Source organism: Perca fluviatilis, chromosome 21, assembly GCF_010015445.1.
Source record: "Perca fluviatilis chromosome 21, GENO_Pfluv_1.0, whole genome shotgun sequence".
NCBI classification, from domain to species: Eukaryota; Metazoa; Chordata; class Actinopteri; order Perciformes; family Percidae; genus Perca; species Perca fluviatilis.
In genome coordinates this window covers 8,613,790-8,632,580 of record NC_053132.1, presented here as the reverse complement: position 1 = coordinate 8,632,580, position 18,791 = coordinate 8,613,790, and positions in this window count along the sequence as shown.

Here is an 18,791-nt window from a genome sequence, read left to right as displayed (position 1 = left end):
AAGACTTAATGAATATAATTAGGCAAAGGTAAAGTCAAATAATATAACCTAATAAAACAACAATAGAACACATTTACTAACATTTAAATGCAGCACTAGAAAAAGTCACACATTCCCTCTGCCTATTTGCCTCAGAACCTTCCCAAGGCTGATGCTTATTTCCTACACACCATACTCCCTCCACATGACATCCAAATTCTGTTCTCCAAATTCTGTGTCCTAGTGACTCCTGCTGTCAAAAAAAGAAGAAGAAGAAGAAAAAAGATTTAAAGGGAATTAAAAGCAAGAGAGTAAAAGTGCGTCTTCAGGTTTGATTTAAAATTGTCAATTGTAATACAGGATTTGATATGGGATGGGAGGGAATTCCAGAGTTTGGGGGCTACTACAGAAAAGGCTCGGCCCCCCCTGGTTTTTAGGGGTGTCTGGGGGATGACAAGGAGTTGTTGGGTAGTGGATTCAGCTTCCTAGTTCAACTTACTTACCGTATTTGTGCACTCTCACAGTTTGTCTGTGCGGTGAAGGATTATTTGGGTGCTCTCACTTTCTGTTGACCTCCATTTTTCAGTGTAGGTCTAAATAAAGTGGATTTTAGATATCTAGCTACTTGTTTATTACCTCTCTGATTTGTTATGTTTCCTACCCCGTTTGACTGATGCCACCATGTTTCTAGATCTCAACAATTACTTTTGTGAGCGCAGTATTGACTGGTAGAAATGCTGGCCAAAGCTACCAAAAAAGGCCCTAAACAATACTTTTTAGGAAGTAGAAATTTGGGGTAAAGGTCCAAACTACATGACAAAACAGGTTTCTTAAATGACCTATGTAATTTGGGACTAATTTTACAAAAAAAATATTTCCTTGAAATAAAAGCACCATTTAAACGCAAGTTATATTAATTCATTATTGTAAACTTTCTCTATGTTCAACTGACCTATGATGGAAAGACTCTTAAGTTATGCTTACAATTAATTATAATAAATAGTATAATAAAAAGGTTTTTTTTCTACAATTATTACCAAATTACATAGTTATTTCCAGGAAATATGTTGGAAATGATTAGTAAATTATCACACACCCATTAAAAAAGCGATACAGACTTATTTGAGAATATAGGCCTGTTTTAATCTTGTTTTAACGAATATTATTGGTGACCTGCCAATCAAATTGAGATCAGATCAATAGATCACAGATTGTTCCTTTGACCTCCAAGTGTCATGATTTAAGTTATCAGACCATTTTTGCTCCTTTTTTTGGAAACAGTAGAATGAATGGCCTGTTTGATCATGTGAACCAGGCGTGTGAGATGGGAACGTGCCACCATTACCGCTGCTCACCCGTAAGCCTGCACAGAGACTTCGGCAATGAGGTGATGTGTTTCACATTTCTCTTTCTCTTCACACTCTATTTGTGAGTCAGTAGGTTCGACTTTCTCACTTTATGCTGGTAAAAAAAAAAAAAAAAAGCACTTTGGCACTAACGGGGTCCCTTTGGGGTAATAGTTAAAACTGAGTTTCTTGTTACGGACTTGTGAATTTGACAATGACATTCTTCACATTATTGTGCTCTATTAAAGACATGATTACTTCTCGTATGTTGGGTCGCCGCTCGGAAAAGTGTCCGATCCTTTGACCCGTATATTGCTTCTCGGGGCCAATAACTAGTGTGTAACATTCGTGGTTACTTCCTTGGCTTGTCACTTGGTATATATTAAATATTGGACATGATGGGTGTGTGTGGTGGGAAGGGACTGACTACAAAGGCATTATTCACTGTGAGAGACAGAGAGGGGAATGAAATCCAGATTGGACAGAACCAACGAGCGTTGGCAGACCAGGAGATGTAAGCCTGCTCAATTGGTTCAAGTGTCCAGGGAGAAGTGCTTTTTGGAAAGTTTTGAAATGATATGCGAGGCAATGAAAGTCACAGCTACGGCGTATGGTTCTGGTCATGGTCATTTTAACGGCCTCTCCCCTTGCTTCTCTGTCTTCTGCTGGAGCATGAAAATAAAAACAACACGTCTACTTTGACAAGAATGTGGGACTAATCATAGCCAAAAAAGCTGGCGCTCGAATGCTCGCTGCCTTGACTTAGATGTATGGATGGTATGTGAGTTTTTACCTTCATGTTTCATGTTCCTTGTTGTTTTTTCATGCCCATGAGGGTTTGACTGTGAATGTCCAATAGTTTGACTGAACAGAATGAAAGTTTAAATAGGCAATTTAAAAGTAGAAAAATGAAAACGGCCATTTCCTTAGTGCTGCAAGTGTTGCATCACGTTCATGTCATATCAGAGTTACTGTAATTACCAGTTTATGAATTTTAAATAGCATTTCATGTCAACAACCAAGTCATAATTGTGACGAGGAACACCCTCAATTTTCCAACTCGGTGCTTAATAATACGGAAGTCCTGAACACCGAACAAATATGAATGCCTCATGTCCACTGAAGCCTGTCATCAAGGTAATTATGTGTTAAATTGTCAATGCATGGTATTTTTAACCCTCGCGTGACCAACTCTGACCAGTATTACTACCTTGAGTTCTCCAATAAAGTGAATGCTAACAAGTCATAAACATGGGAATGTTTCCTGTCTGTAATTCATTATGACAAAAGGAAAAACACTTCTGATACTGAGTAGAGTCTCATACCTTATCTGTAAGGCCAATTATCATGGAGAAAATAAGGCTGGTTTTGTTCTATTTAAACTAGTCCCATGAAAAGACCAAAAGCAACAATGTGTAAGTCTGTCTCTCAACACTTTCTGACATTTCTATCCTGTCTGGGGCACTCTGCCCCAAGCCCGTTGGTTCCTACTTTTTAAGGCTCAGTAATTTACTAGTCTCGATTTGCCAGACCTTCCTCCACAGCGCTGCAGAGGAGGGTCTGGCTAGTCCACACAGCATTCTGGGATGTGAAAAAAACATGCTCTGGTTTATTGGCCTTTTTTTAAACCAATCACAAAATAGCCTCGGGAAGGAACTTGTTTTGGTGGAACATGTGTACTTTCAAAAGTTGTTTTAGTCGTGCAACAGAAAACTCAGATTGGACAGGTAGTCTATCTAGCTGTCTGGATTTACCCTGCAGAGATCTGAGGAGCAGTTAACCATAGTCCTCATAAATCCACCAAAGTTTAGAATTCCAACACAAAGAAAGTGGAAGGAAACTGACATCGGCTGAAAAGAAGGACATGACGGAATTTCCTGCAGCAATGGAGCAATCCCGAAAGTGGAAGGTCGTGAATATAGACTAGTAATTTACTAACAGCTGGGCACTGTAGTTTTTAACCATCGCTACTTTGTTTTGTTTGGGGACAGCTGTGGATTAATACACATTTGGTGCTTTAGTGAGTATTCATACTGTGTTTTTAATAAATTTTGAGCAACAATGGAGCTCATTGGCACAGAGGAATAAGACAGTACTTGTTAGGAGGATCAATGTGTTGGAAATAAGAAAAATATAAAATATCACAAGGCTTTTTTCTTTAAGAAAATATTTAAAAAAGATCCCGATTTAAATTCCAAAATATTATATTGACATTAAATTATTGAACCAAAATACTTTTACATTTGTGTCATTTCAACATTTAGCTGTTGAAATTGGTTCTTGCCAGTAATGACAAAAATTACAAGAAAAAAAGACATTGTTGAATGAAGGCACGCTTACTTGTGCACAATGCAAAGAGTATTTATAGCTGAGCGAGACCTGGGTCCAAAGAGCATGTGTAAATCTCATTAGCTGTATATCCAACTGTCCTAGTCGTGCAATTACTAAATTATAAATGTGAAATTAATCAGAAAAAGGGCTTGGTGTTTGTGCTAGGGGGATTAATCTTGTCCTTGTTATGCCAAAGGCAAGAGGCATTATTCATGAACCCTTCATTTCTCACTTCCCCCCTCCTGGAATGAGAAATATAACTCTGAGCCAAGAGCAAGCATTTACTCTCCAACTCCACGGACCCTGACAAAACAGAGTTGTAATTATGTGAAATTATTGATATAAACAAACTGATGAATGGCCTTTGCACTCAGCGTATATATATGTGTGTTTTTTATGATGTATATGTGCATGAATGTACAGTATTTGCATGTATGCATGTGAGAAGGTGCATTTTTGTGAGAGTAAAGTGGGCGTTTGGCCTTGAGTGAGTGTGCAAATGAGTGAATAGAAAAGGTCTTTGTTTGAGTGAGAGAAATTTTGAGTAATGTGGTATGGATTGTGAAGCATTTCTGTTTCCAAATCAATGCAGAGTAAATATTATTCCATTTAGAGACTATTATTAGTAAAAGCATAGGAGGATGGAGTTATATTACTCATCAAATGTGAAAAAAATAAAGTCACAAATGAAGAATACTAAAAATGTCGAGGTTAGGAGGCACTCGAAACTGGTCTTAGCACTTAATTGAATCCGTACTGCTCTCAAGAGAAAATATCTGTGCCAAACGCAAATCTGCTTGGCAGTAAAGAGTAACAGTTAGGGAATCTTTAACGGGCCGCAATCCATTACGGAGAGTCATAAATGTCCTCGGGAATATACACATCATTACAGAGTGGGATGTGACTGTACTCTCGCAAAGACTCATCCTCATTTATGCGCCCGTAAGCGGAGCTTTTATTAGGACTTTGTATGTAAGTTTGTGAAAGTAAAGCTGAAGCTTTGTTATGATGATTCTTAATCTCAGTGTATCATGTTGTGCATGTTCTTTGGCACGAAAATCCTGGGAACACAAAGTACCGCTACCTGTTTCTAACTGTTTTTACCGGACGTATTTTGGTTGATCTGTTGAATTCTTCAATTTCCCTTTTAATAATAATAATAATAATAAAAAAAAGGTGGTTGCCATTCCTTCCCACGGCATGTTGAACATACACAATGAGCTCAGTGGAGTCCATACAGACCTCAATCTCTGCGCTTTAACTCCACTTACATTCACGTCGATCCTGGTGATATATTCAAACCTGTAACAAATTACTCACTCTCCCACCGGCCCGCGGACAACAGGGGCGTCTTGTCTCTGATTGGTGGGCTTTGCCCTCATTTGTCTTTGACACCCAGCGCTGGCTGGCCAGTAGTGCCATTCATCTCCCATGTCACTGGCAGACCAGGGCAGTCATGCTGTGAAGAGAGAAGTCTGGTCCTCCTTACAAAGCACCATCAGTGCCAGGTATATTCTTTGTCTCAGAGCTTTGTCAGGACCCACCAGTCTGCCTCCAGAACATGCTATAAAATACCATTTAGCTGATTTATCTAGGTCCAGCTGTACTGTTAAAGGCTGGGGAAATATTATGGATGCAGTATTGTGTTGAATGGTTTCAAAGTGATATCTACTTCAGTGTTTTCCCTAGCTTTGTTGAAGACAAAGCTAATTTTGGCTTATTAGCGTATTTGGCTTGGTGTTTCACCAAAATGATTAGTTAAGATAAGAAAAAGTTAATGGGGGGTGGTAATTCCGGCAGGTGGAGATTTTCGGCACAAAACCGGGCAGTCGGCAACGTTAACTTGGGCTAACTTGGCTCATACCACTAGCTGAAATCAATTACAGACACATAATTTCTGAATTTACCAGGTAGTCCAACCTCCTCGCTAATCTTTCTCCAGGCCAGGTCCTTCCTTGCTCGATCCCGGCTGCCGATAAGTCATACAACTCTGGGTGACCACACACAGCAACGATTAATTTTTCCTCCATGTCTCATTCATTCATTCATTCAGTCAATAGTATTTTCCCTGCAGTACTGGCTTGATTCAGTGCTCACTTTGCTTGACATCAAGTTGTAAGTGTCATTTCACGATAAAACGTCAAGCGAATTTCTCACTCAAGTTGAAATATTCGAACTCACGCGAATGAAGCAAATTCGATTCGCGCCATTCGCACCGCAGCCGAGAATGCGCATCTATTCGCATCTTTGCGTTGACTTTGTATCAAATTGGTGTGAACAAGCCATTAGGTGTGCGTATTTGGCGGGGTGTCAAGGCATCCTTCCTCAAGAAAATGTGCATTTTCTTTAGAGAACTTTAGGCAATTTAGCCATACATTATGTGTCTCTTTGTGGGATTTTGTCTCTTTTTGGTCATTTTAGTTTTATTGGGGTTATTTTGGGTCTCTGTGGTCATTTGGCGTCAATTTGTTTCCCTTTGTGGTAGTTTTGCATTTTTTTTCCCCCACATCATTTAGGACCGTTATTTCCATATCTGTGTCTAAAAAGTTGGAAAAGCTGTAGCAGATAATAAATAAATAACACTCTAAAAGCTTAAAGACAAAACCCAAAGCTCAAGAAGTCCAACTACGTGAAAGTCTTTTAGTCCATTAATTCGGCTTAGGTGCTGCCCCAAACTGCTCGGGCGCTGCACCTATACCTCATGAAGGGAAGGAAAACCCTGTACTTGATAATAATGAATGTGAATAAGCCGTTGTCAAATGTCAACAGTGCGTGACATTTTTGAGTCATGATGTATTTGCACAACACACACAGCGCGGGGTTAGTCATCCGTGTGACAAGGATAACATTTAATGAGGCGTCTTCTCCTCGTATATCAAAATTTAAAAGTCAAACAGGCTTGTTTTTCTATCTGAATTCTTATAACTGGCCGGTCTTCCCTTCGTCAAAGGGCTGTTTGAGGGTTAAGTCTTAACCCTTTTAGGGCTGAGGTTAAAATTTGATTTAGGTCAAGTGTAGGGTGAGGTTGTGGTGGTTGTTTAAAAATGATTGTATGTATCCAGATTATAATGTTGCATTACCACAATGTAAACACAGTCCATTACAAGTAAAAAAGTCTGTAACTTAAACCAAAAATAGTAGTATTATCAGAAAAAATGTACCTTTTGAAACTATAGAAAGTAAAAATACTCATTATGCAGCGCTAATTACACATTATGTTAGATCTTTGGGTTTTGGACTGGACAAAACAAGACATTTAAAGACATCACCTTGGACTTTTTCACTAGTTTCTGACATTTTATAGATGAAACGAGAAAATAATTATTTGCAGCCCTACACCGTTTGTTAGTTTATTCTAAAAAATTTATTGTAACATCTAAGATAAAGTGTTAGTAATATAAATTTGGAAGTTCTCAAGTAAAAGTACCTTACAATTGTGCAGTACTTGAGTAAATGTACTTGCAGTCATCCCATTACTGGGTAAAATTTGGGTTTAAGCATATAGTCTAGAGCAGTGGTTCTCAATAATGTACCCCCTTTGAAATAGTCTTTCAGCCAAGTACACACTAAACAGCACAAAACATTTTTGGTAGAAAAATATATAAAGAGGTTCAACGCTGCGCCTGTTGTACTAAAAAACACTTAAATGTTAGCCTCCAAATTAAAATGTTTAGAATCCATCACTAAATTCATTTGTTAATATAGTATAGTTATTTTAGGAATTATGCATAAAGAAATCTCACGTACCCCCTGCAGTACTCCAAAGTACTACGTTTGAGAAACACTGCTCTAGTGGATTGAGGTTAGGGTAAGGAAGTGTGTGTGTGTGTGTGTGTGTGTGTGTGTGTGTGTGTGTGTGTGTGTGTGTGTGTGTGTGTGTGTGTGTGTGTGTGTGTGTGTCTGTGTGTGTGTGTGTGTGTCTGTGTGTGTGTGTCTGTGTGTGTCTGTCTGTTTACAGAGCATTAATAATAAGTCACATTAGGTCCTGTATGGTGTCGGGGCTTTGACCCCATGGCCCCTGTCTCTGTCACCCAGTGCAGACAGTTTGCCCTTCAGCGGTTTCCATTGTAAATATGTCAAACCAAACAAACAAATGGCTGACAGTGATGCTGAACTGCTTGCCATCAAAGCGTTCTCTTATGCAAAAAAAAAAAAAAAAAAGAGAAGGCTGGGAGAAAAAACCGAAATTCCTCATGTGCTCATTAAGTTTTCATGATAAATAATGTTTTTTTTATTGATGACCTTTGAAACGTGGAAAGAAATGACTAAGGAGAAACCTCAGCACGTCCCCTTTTTTGTTCTTGTGCATTTGTTTAATTTATGTGGGATGGTGACACAACAGCTCGCCACTTTCTAAAATTGCTTGATCCCACAATGTTGGAGATGGCTCGATGCCCTGAGAAGCTGCATCACAAGATTCAGCTGTATGTGGCACTGGCTGGTGTGACGGCATGGCTTCACATGTACGAACTGAACATGAAATTAATATGAAACAAACTCAAACTCTCCCTTTTCCCCCTTGCTGTTCTCATTTTCGTCAACGTGTGTCTGTTCAGCATTATTCATGAAGCATTCTTTGATCCTTTTCTTGGTGGAAATGCCAACTTTCACACAAGCATATTTTGGGTTTTACAGGCACTTTTATAGGCACACCTGGAAATTACCCCATAAGGGTCACAAATTGAAATATTACGAGTGTTACAAATCTGCTCAGCACCTATCAGCCTTGCCAAACAACGGTCCCGTTGAAAACCAAACAATATAAACTCAATTTGCGCCTGGCATTCATCCTCTTTCCTCTGTTTCAAACTTTCTGCCTCTCCTCATTCTCACTTTGTATTTGTACTGTATGAGGTGACAGACAAACTTCAAGTTCCCCTTACTTTTCTTTCTATGCATCTACTTGGCTCCAATTCTTCAAGAGACTTTCTGCATGCTATAAAAAGACAGGGTTATCTGTCCTTTTAGTTGAGCCACAGCAGTCCCTCTGGATCTCTGCCACAGTGTGAGCAGTCTAAAAGGCTCCGCACTCGCTGAGACTTTCACAGAGAGAGTCAGACAGTGACAGAGAAGAGAAGTGTATGTTGATGTCTTGTTTATCGGCAAAATGCCTTTAACACTTTAAAGCCCTTTGCGTATTTAGCTCTGGACAGAGATGCTACGAAACACAGGCAATTCACTGCATCTACGCCAACAAGGTCATATTCCCACATTATGAAAATATATAATACTTGTGTTATGTACGACAACTGAGAAAACAAACATATCCAACATGAATTACACACTTAAAGGGTTGTCCATTAATCTCCATGGCCTGCAGTGCTATTTATCAGCGGTTGTTGTCATCGCCATGTGTGTACTGTATTAGGCAAAGGGCTCTGGTGTCGCTCCACTGTGGAGCTGCTGATGGCTAAGGAATGATAAGTGGAGGGATAAACCTTTGTGGGGGTACACGGCGGCAAACAGACCCTCGACCACTGCTAAGCATCCAGTTTCAAGGCACACAAGAGTCCCATTCAAAAGCTCTTTCTGCCATAGAATCCCAATGTAGGGTAAATGTAATCACATTTGTTCTTCACGTGCACAGGTGGCTCAAGACTGGGATGTCCCTGTTGTGAGAGAATGGCATTGGAATATCATGTTTGGTCAGGATTTCAGTATGTCTGATTTTTACAACAGGACTTAAAAGCAGCCAAGTAATTGAAGCCAAAACGATTGTTTAATGGATTAAATCCAAGAGCTGGATCATTACTTACTCTTAATTAGCTGATAGCGTTGAGGCACGGGCTTTCTGCCCATCGGATTTTGATTCAATTCTGTTCCCTATTTTTTAAGATAACTTGTAAACGAAGACAGAGGTGAAAACATTTCACCTTTCTCCAAAGAAAACTATTCATTAATCAAGATAGTGGTAGTATTCAATAGACTCAATAGATTCAAAAGCAATAAAAAAAAAACTTCGAAACTCTGACACCCTGTTTTTAACTAACATTCTTGACCAAAAAGAGGCAATTTAAAATGTATTCGTCAGCCGGTGGTTGCCGATAAGCAAGCGGTATCTCACAGAGAGAAACATTAAAGTATAATAACTCCTGGCTCCTTCATGGTTTTTCTCCAGAGCTCTGTTTGAACTTCAAAGGCTCATATTTACACACAAAATCTGCTTAACTCCAGGACACCGAGTGTGAGGCCCAAATCTGAATTTGCCAACCATCTGCAGACAAAAATAAGAATTATGTAAGCCTAGAGATTGCTTTAAAGTATAATGTGACGGGGGAGAAAACCAAATCAACACGGCTAACTGAAGACCAGGGATGGTGTTTTACTACACTCTACCTGATCATCTTCATCTGAACGTGCCAGGTCTGCCTCCGCGTCACTCACACAGCTAACACAACTTTTCCTCGCCCACGTCACTTGTTCCGTTCCCAAATGGTGAGATGTGCACATTATCAATTCACCCCACTCACAGCGGTGCCAACAAAGGCAGCTTAAGGAACATGTCTGTCTGTTGTCACTCTAAGGAAGTGCATTAGAAAATCATTTAATCGGCATTCACTCTCAGCACTCTCCATTTCCGCTCCTGCTGTTTGTTTGTGCTGCTCAAAGGGCCACGTTGCCATGGCACCTATCTGCACTTTTCATTTGCTGCTTTATCAAGCGACCACTCTTCACTTTGTGGGTCTGCAGATATAATTTCCCTTTTATGCAGTTGATTTTATGGTTGGCTTTGTTCTTTGCTTCACCCTGAGGGGTTGTTTCCTCAGAAAGAGATTGTGGTTTGTCTGTTTGTTAACTGGTTATCTCTGGAGAAAGTGAGCAGGCTGGATAGTGGACAGTTGAGGAGCTTATTCTTCATAAGTCTCCTATTAGACCTGCGGGTCCAGGTGATCTTAGAAAAAAAGGTGATCTTAGCGGCTAAAACAATGTACAGTACAGGCCAAAAGTTTGGACACACTTTCTCATTCAATGCGTTTCCTTTTTATTTTCATGACTATTTACATTGTAGATTCTCACTGAAGGCATCAAAACTATGAATGAACACATATATAATTATGTACTTAACAAAAAAGTGTGAAATAACTGAAAACATGTCTTATATTTTAGATTATTCAAAGTAGCCACCCTTTGCTTTTTTATCAATAAGGGAAACAATTCCACTAATTAACCCTGACAAAGCACACCTGTGAAGTGAAACCCATTTCAGGTGACTACCTCATGAAGCTCATTGAGAGAACACCAAGGGTTTGCAGAGTTATCAAAAAAAGCAAAGGGTGGCTACTTTGAAGAATCTAAAATATAAGACATTTTCAGTTATTTCACACTTTGTTGTTAAGTACATAATTCCACATGTGTTCATTCATCGTTTTTATGCCTTCAGTGAAAATCTACAATGTAAATAGTCATGAAAATAAAGAAACACATTGAATGAGAAGGTGTGTCCAAACTTTTGGCCTGTACTGTATGTTAAAGCTATAGTAGGTAGTTTCTGTCTCCCCCATGAGGAATTCTAAGTAATGAAAACAACACTGTCGACGCATCCACATGATACAGCCTTATGTGATCGCGCCCCCACCCCTCCCCACGCAGCTGCTAGTAGCCACGGAGGACACGGAGGATTAAAAAAACATGATGGACTCTTCAGAAGAGGGAATTATCTTCACTCGAGTTTCTGCGTGCGAAAGTCGCCGGGTGACACAATCTTGTGAACATAGCCATACTGAGAAATCCAGAGAGAGTTGTGTGGAGCTGATAGTCTTAATTAGCTTTGCAGCAACTCATTTGGTAATGGCTTGAATGTAACGGACGTTCATTAATATTAAAAAGTTACACACTAAAGCTTTAAAGACACTTACTTGTCCTGCCAGCAAAATAAATCATCTTTTACCTTCCACAGATCCTGACCCTGCATCATCTTTAGTTAAAAAAGAGTGTATCGTTTGGCTAATTTGGTCCAGACCAAGGAAAATACTTATACATTATTGCCTTGTAGGTCTGGTCCAGTTCACTTTTTTTTTTTTTTTTACAAAACAAGGTTGAATGTACTGATAGCTCATCGACTTAACAGTTTGGGCTACTGTCGTCGTGCATCATCAATGCAACATGGACCCACATGGGGAAATAAAATTCTAGTAATTGCCAGCAAGTTCCTGCAGCACTTCTCCTTGCTTTCAATTTGACCCAGACAAATCGTTTTAGTGTATTTATGTGCTCTTTAAAGCTTTACACGCCAACCCATTCTTTATCTTACAGTACATACGAGTCCATGACCTGCCCTCTGCAAAGATGAAAAAAAACTAATCTGCCATTGACTTTTTGTGCTCTCTTTTCATATCCCTGGGCCCTGTTAGCACCTTTTTCATCATCCAAAGCATGTTTATGTGGGCTGTAACAGCACAAGTGCTGTAGCCACTGACCTACAGCGGATTGTTTACATATCAGAATGGGCATGATAAGTGATTCTTATCCTTCACCCTGGTTTTGTTTATTGCACAGTGTGGTTTGCTATGTGTTTTTCTTTCCCTGTGTTTGAACGACACGGACGATGAAATGCCAGTGGGCAAGGATAAAATAAATCTAAAATGATAAGAGCATAAAAAAATAATTAAAAACCCTGAGTTTTATTTCTGTTGGCTCCCGGCAAGGTCACATTATTCGCGGAGCCATATGGAAGTGAATGGCATGTGTGGCACGCCAAACTGATAAACAGTCTTCTTCAAAACTAACATCTCATTCTGCCCTCGAGCTCTCAGGAAAGAGCACTATGTTGACAATGGAGCATGAAGTGGATGTGGCACTCTTCCTTCTCATAACAAATGAAAGCCGCAAACTCCTCATCAATGCACATGAAAAGAATCCGAGGCCTTGCCTTGTTCCCCTCAACATTGGCAGTGTCTGAACGCTGAGAACAGGAACTTCCTGGCACAGTCGTGTTATTGTTGCAGATGATGAAGAGGGTGTGAGCCAGGTATACAGAGTTAGTTCAATAAAGCTGAAACCAAAAACAGCAAGTTGAGCGGGGAGGATTGGGAACAAGCCAATACCGTGTCTGGGAGTGCCCCTGAATATTTTGTCTTTTAGTGAATATTCTGTGCCTATATGAATATTTGCAGGTACGCATACAAATGGATAAACTGTGGAAAGAAGGGTCATCAGTAATTCATGTGCATTTCCACATAAAGCCAGTATATGGACAATTAAGTTCATACTCAACACAGAGGAAGAGTGAAAGGAAGAGGAAAATAGGAGGAGTCAATCCTTTGCCAGGATACAGTATCACTACCCAAATCTCAGGTTTGATGGTTCAACCCATGCCAGCAGTTCCTGGAACGTCTTTCTTTCCATGTGGGAAAACTTAACCTCACATGAGATTTGAGGGGTATTTGTTTTCACCTACTGTCATGTTGACGGCTGGCCCATTTGGGACGGATAAAGCGCGATGCCAAAAGCTGCTGTCACGTCTTCATGCCACTTGAGAGAGGTAAACACTTAACTGAGTGGAAGCCTGTCAAATATGGAATATTCACATGGATGTTTGGAGTAATATTCCGGGCGCCTGTTTGCGTGGCTATCTCGACATCTCCAGAGCGTTTTCCACGACACAGTGATCCCAGATGTGGCCTTTGTGCTGTCGTCCAGCCCGGCACTCTCACTTTAACCAGCCTGGGACACACGCCACTGTTTTGGTCCTAAGAATCACGGGTTCTCTTTTTAAGGCAACGAGCTGTTTATATGACCTATGCCAACTGGATCCGTGATTGCAGGCCACTGGTTTATTTTAATTAGCCGTGGAGAGCAGTTCCGATGGATTTGAGTGTGACTCACCCCTTTTTCAAAACATTAGTCTCCACCAAGTCCCACTGTTGCCCTTTGAGGTTGGGTTTCATTTCAGATTAGTAAAAAGCAGGGGCCATCCCTGATGTGTGTTGTGGATACTGTACGTGTAGCTGTGTGTGCATTGATGTTTGTGTGTGAGACTGAAGAAAAGTGTTGTGAAAATGTTATTAATGAGACTTGGCACGTCTTTCAAAATGTTCTCTACAGTATAATCTTGTATGTTGGGATTTACATTTAAATAATTGTCTGTTATCAAGTCGAAAGAAAAGGCTGTAGCCTCAAGTCTGCAAAAACATCTGGTTTTCTGTTGCTGGTCCTGGAATAGTACACCTTTTTAATTGTAAATTTGGTTCAAATAGATTTGATTTTATATTCAATTTACTGCACTCTAGGTGGCCGTCCAACTTATCCACCATTCAGAGTTACAACCTAGAAATATTACAGTGTGCTGCTCCTGGTCCCTCCAATGAATGTGAAGAACAAAGGGGAAAAGGCACATCCATGTTAGCCATCAAAACAGATTAAATTTGTTATCAAATGAACAAAAGCCGATGTGTTTTCATTTTGTGTTTAATGCGGCAGATGACAGGACTCTACGTTGCCCGAAGAATAGCTTTTATTTTTCCGTAAACAAGTGATCATTAAGTTGTCTGTTGGTGCCACAGCAATTTTTCAACCATATTATTTCAAAATCATAACTTCATTGTTATGTTATTATCAAAATGTGTTTTCTCATGGTCATAATTAAATTAGAACAAAAACTGTTGTCATGATGTCAATTTTATTTTTTCTGGGGCTGAAAAGACAATTGCAGGTCAATGAAGTTCACTTTCAAATGTGTTATTAATGTTTTTTATTCACATTATCTTAATCTTATTTTTGATGTAGCTTCCTCATTTTATTTTATTATATATATATAACTCTATCAAATTCCCAATTTGATAGAGTTGCCTTTAGGTGTGGAAAAAGCTAGAAAGTCTGACCATCATTAATGATCATCAGTAGGTTTTAGAATCACCGCATCAAATCCTCAAACCCAGACAAAGGAAATCAGAACGATTGAAGCAGAGCTGGTTTTTCTAAATCAAACCACTAGATTGGATATATTACTATATAAACTGTATTCTTCTTTTTGTGATTTTTAGATGATTTTACAAATCAAATTCAAGCTTGAAAGTCATTTATTTTATGTCGTCCGAAGATACGCAGTTGCACAGTATTGTGTTCATTAATGCGTAACGTGTGACATACATTTGTGATTGTAATGTTTGCTGTAAAATACCTAATAGAACATTTTTACGCTAAAATATATCTGGGGGAGAGTGATTTTCCCCATGACACCAGCAGGTCATTTCCACTTCCTGTTTGGCAAAGTGCTTTAATTTAATCTAGTTTACTCAAAACACTTGAGCTGCATTCGAGAGGCTCAGGCTACGGTCAAATGGTCTTTTTTTTTGCTTAGGAAGGATCCTAATTGAGTAAAATGACCTGGGAGTATCTAGAAATAGAAATGCTTCCTTTCTTATCTCTTATTGCATAGGGTACACTGGAGATACTGCTGTCCCACAATTCCTTGCGGCAGCAAAATTTTCTGCTGTTCACAAAAACCAACGATATTGCATAGATTTACAAATTATTTGCATAAAATCATACTAATTGGGATTCATGTGGATAAATAAGAGTGGGCAGGAGGGTGAGCATGACTATTCTCAATGTGACAACCATTTAGTTTCACTTTTGTGACTGGTAGTCCACGTTCCTTGGTACTGATTGAAGGTAACAAAGTCATATTTTTCACCAGGTTTTCTTCGGAATGTTGTGGTTTCACCTCGGCAGCCCCACGTCAGTAACATCCGCCGTCGCATGAGTTTGCATCCGATTTTTAAGTGCCGTGGGATTCACTTAGCATAGTGGTTGTCTTTTCCTTAGTCCTTATGAATTCCCCCTTCACTCGACCTCATGACGTTTTCCATCGAGGTCAAGGAAAAGTGTTTAGAAAAAGACTTAGGACGTCATTTGACCGCGGCCTCAGATTCAGGCTTGCTGTAAAGATGGCTTTTAATGTAGCCACATCAATACACTCATTACACAAACAGAAGACACTTGCAGAAATAAAAGCGGGGTCTGACATTTCCAACTTATCACATGGTATCAGGTTTCCTTTGTGTAAATATGCAGTGGCTTGGTGTTTGGAGAGAGCTTAGTGAACTTAGTGACTTTTATTTCATCAGCCAAAAGATTGCAACTGATACCCTTCATTCTTCCTGTAACTTTAATTTCTACTCTCTCTATCTTCACCTCTCTTGTTTAGAGTTTGTGTGTGTGTGTGTGTGTGTGTGTGTGTGTGTGTGTGTGTGTGTGTGTGTGTGTGTGTGTGTGTGTGTGTGTGTGTGTGTGTGTGTGTGTGTGTGTCACGGCACCATATAATAAACCAGCTTGCTTTTCATTGCAACCTCTAAACATGGAATTTACCACAGCCACTTAGAGGAGTTATAACTAGATGACAATGCTATCCAACACACACTCATTATGCTTTGCAGACTGTGAGATATTGTGTGGGAAAGACAACTCCAGCAATGTCGTTCTTACTTCATTCTTTTATTGTTGAAGGAAAACAGCTCACTAACCCGAACGCCTCGGCAGAGCACCATTTAAACACTGGTAACTATTAAAAGCTGCAGCTGCATGAGGATCAGTTACATTCTTTATCTCACCTTCTAGAGCTTTTCTGAATGAGAACTATACATTTTCAGACTTTGTGGTATCAGGTTTGTGTATCTGTAGTCCTTTTTATGTCCTTTTTTTTCCCCACATTGGCTTCAAATTAATTTCCTTGCAGCTGTTAACAGAGGTTGAATGAAATAATAGGCTGTAATTATTAAAGGTCTACAGGGGGAAGGTTGTATTTAAAACCAACAGAGTGAGAAAGCAGCCAAGACCATAGAGTCATGGCTCTCTAGAGAAAGAAAACAGAAAAATTACTGGCAGACACATTTTTATAAGTTGCCAAGACTTTTCTGGTCAATTCACTAATTCTCATTTTGTAATTAAGTCACATAAGCACCTTTTAAAAAAAATCTAATTAGTACTAGCGCTAATGTCACACAGATTATTCAGTAAAAGGGTAAAAGATATTCAGACAAAAGTGGTTAATTGCTAGAAAGATTTGAATATTTTGAAAACATTGAACCAAAAAGTGCGAGTTACAACACAACCTTTCATTGAAACCAAAATAAAATACTTGAGAAACGTGTGTATCTTGGAGAACCTGTTAATTCATATTAGTCCATAAAATCACCATAATTTCTCGAGGAACGTTGCCTGTCTTCATGTAAACTCCATATCCATTTCACTCTTTATGAAATGCAGACATGTCAGCCGTGGCCAAACAGATGTATCACAGTGTGTCTTATTGCAATTGGAAGGACGTATAGAAGAAATATAACAGAAATGTTAAACAGAGTGGACCCAAATGTGATGAGGAGGCATATCATCCAGTAAGCCTAAAAGGAATGTCTGTGGGTCAATTACAATACAGGTTTCATTTGTTTTATGCTAATCACCTGATAATAATGCAGCTACTCTGAAAAGACATATAAAATAATGTAAGAACGCACTGAAGAATGTCAGTAGTCAGAACATATCTGCCTTTTGCACCGCAACAGTTTTGCGATTCCTGACTCATCCAGCTTGGCACATTAAAATAACCCTGCACACTGAAACAATTATGAGAATAATATGGGGTGTTTTAACAGCTGTAGACTGGGGGAGGGCAGAAGGAGATGCTGCGGGATTCGATGAATCGTGGAATTCCAAGAGAGGAGAGACTTATCACAATACCAGAAGAAAGGTGCATTTCAATATCGAACCCATTGAAAATGAAGGACTTTACAAAGACGCTGATTGCTTGTGCCAGTGAAGGATTCAGTAGTGTTGTTTCATCTAGACACTGACACATCCTTGGCACAAAGGTACTAAAATAGGTTGGATTTATGAATATTTTCATGTGAATCTAAAGCATTATAAAGTCCTTTTTTGAAGGTCTGTGTTTTCCCTCAGAGTGACAAATGTCTATACATATGTATATGTCTGTGTATTGAATGTCCTGTTAGGCCCGTGCAGTTTTTAAAGTGACAGACAACTGATTAAAAAAAGAGAGATTTTGGTCAACCAGCAGCTGGCTAACTTAGCTTAGCATGACTGGAAACAGGAAAACAACTAGCCTGGCTCTATCCAAAAGGCTAAAAGAGAAAAAAAAGGTGAGGGTCAGTTTTTGGTAGCCTTGCTAGCTTGTCTACTTCTACCTTTATAAGAAGGTAAACAATGAAGAAGCATATAACACAACTGTCCTTAAAAAAATAGTTAACTTTTCACAGCAAAGAAAAATGCTCTTTATTATTTCACATGTTAGCAGATTAGCTTGCTATCGTAGGGCTAGCTTGATTACCTCTATCCTAAACGTAAATCCCACATTACAGGTTCTAGCGGTCTGTCAACAGTTTCCCACCTCCCAGCACTTTTAAAGCTCGCTAATTAACATATATGTTTTTACTTATGTTTTATCCAACACGTTAGAGGGGACAGTTGCTAATAAAGGAACCATTTGTGGCTTTCAACTTTCCTCCTCCAGATCATCGACTGGTCCAGGAGTTTAAACTGGCTCCTTTCCAGCAACAAACTCTTACCTTCAGGTTGCAAAAACGTTCATCTTCCTCCTACAGCTACCCCTCGTTTGTCCATGACTGACACTCCTTTCACCACACGAGCCCCTGGGAAAAGCACATAAGACGCTCCACTCCATGACCCAAAACATCTGCTGCTAATACGGGTCAGTTTTATCCCCAGGTCCTCTGAAGAAAAAAAAAATCCTGACAACTAAATGAAAAACACAAATGGCATGAATCAACTAGACTGTGTGTTATTTCCCAGCACTTGTATCAACATGCGAGGGAACCCGCTGAGCTGTGAAAAATCTAAGCTAGGACACCCGTTGGTTCTCCTCGGCTCCAAAAAAGGCTCTTCCTGGGCCAGGGTCAAGCGAGGAGAGAGTAAGAATCCCACTGAGTATTTACTGTACAAACAGCAGTCAAGTTATCGTGTCTGGAAAGCGGCATTTGTTGTGACTGTTAGAGGGTGGGTTAAAGAAAGATAGTGAATCTAGCTGCAGGGTAAATAGCAATGAACATTATCAGAAATTGCCTGAGTTGCTTGAATATTCCGGGGATTAAGTCTTAAGTAATAGTGTGAGGTAGACTGTTTGAATTAATTAAATTATAACCTCCTGAGGGGAGACTATAG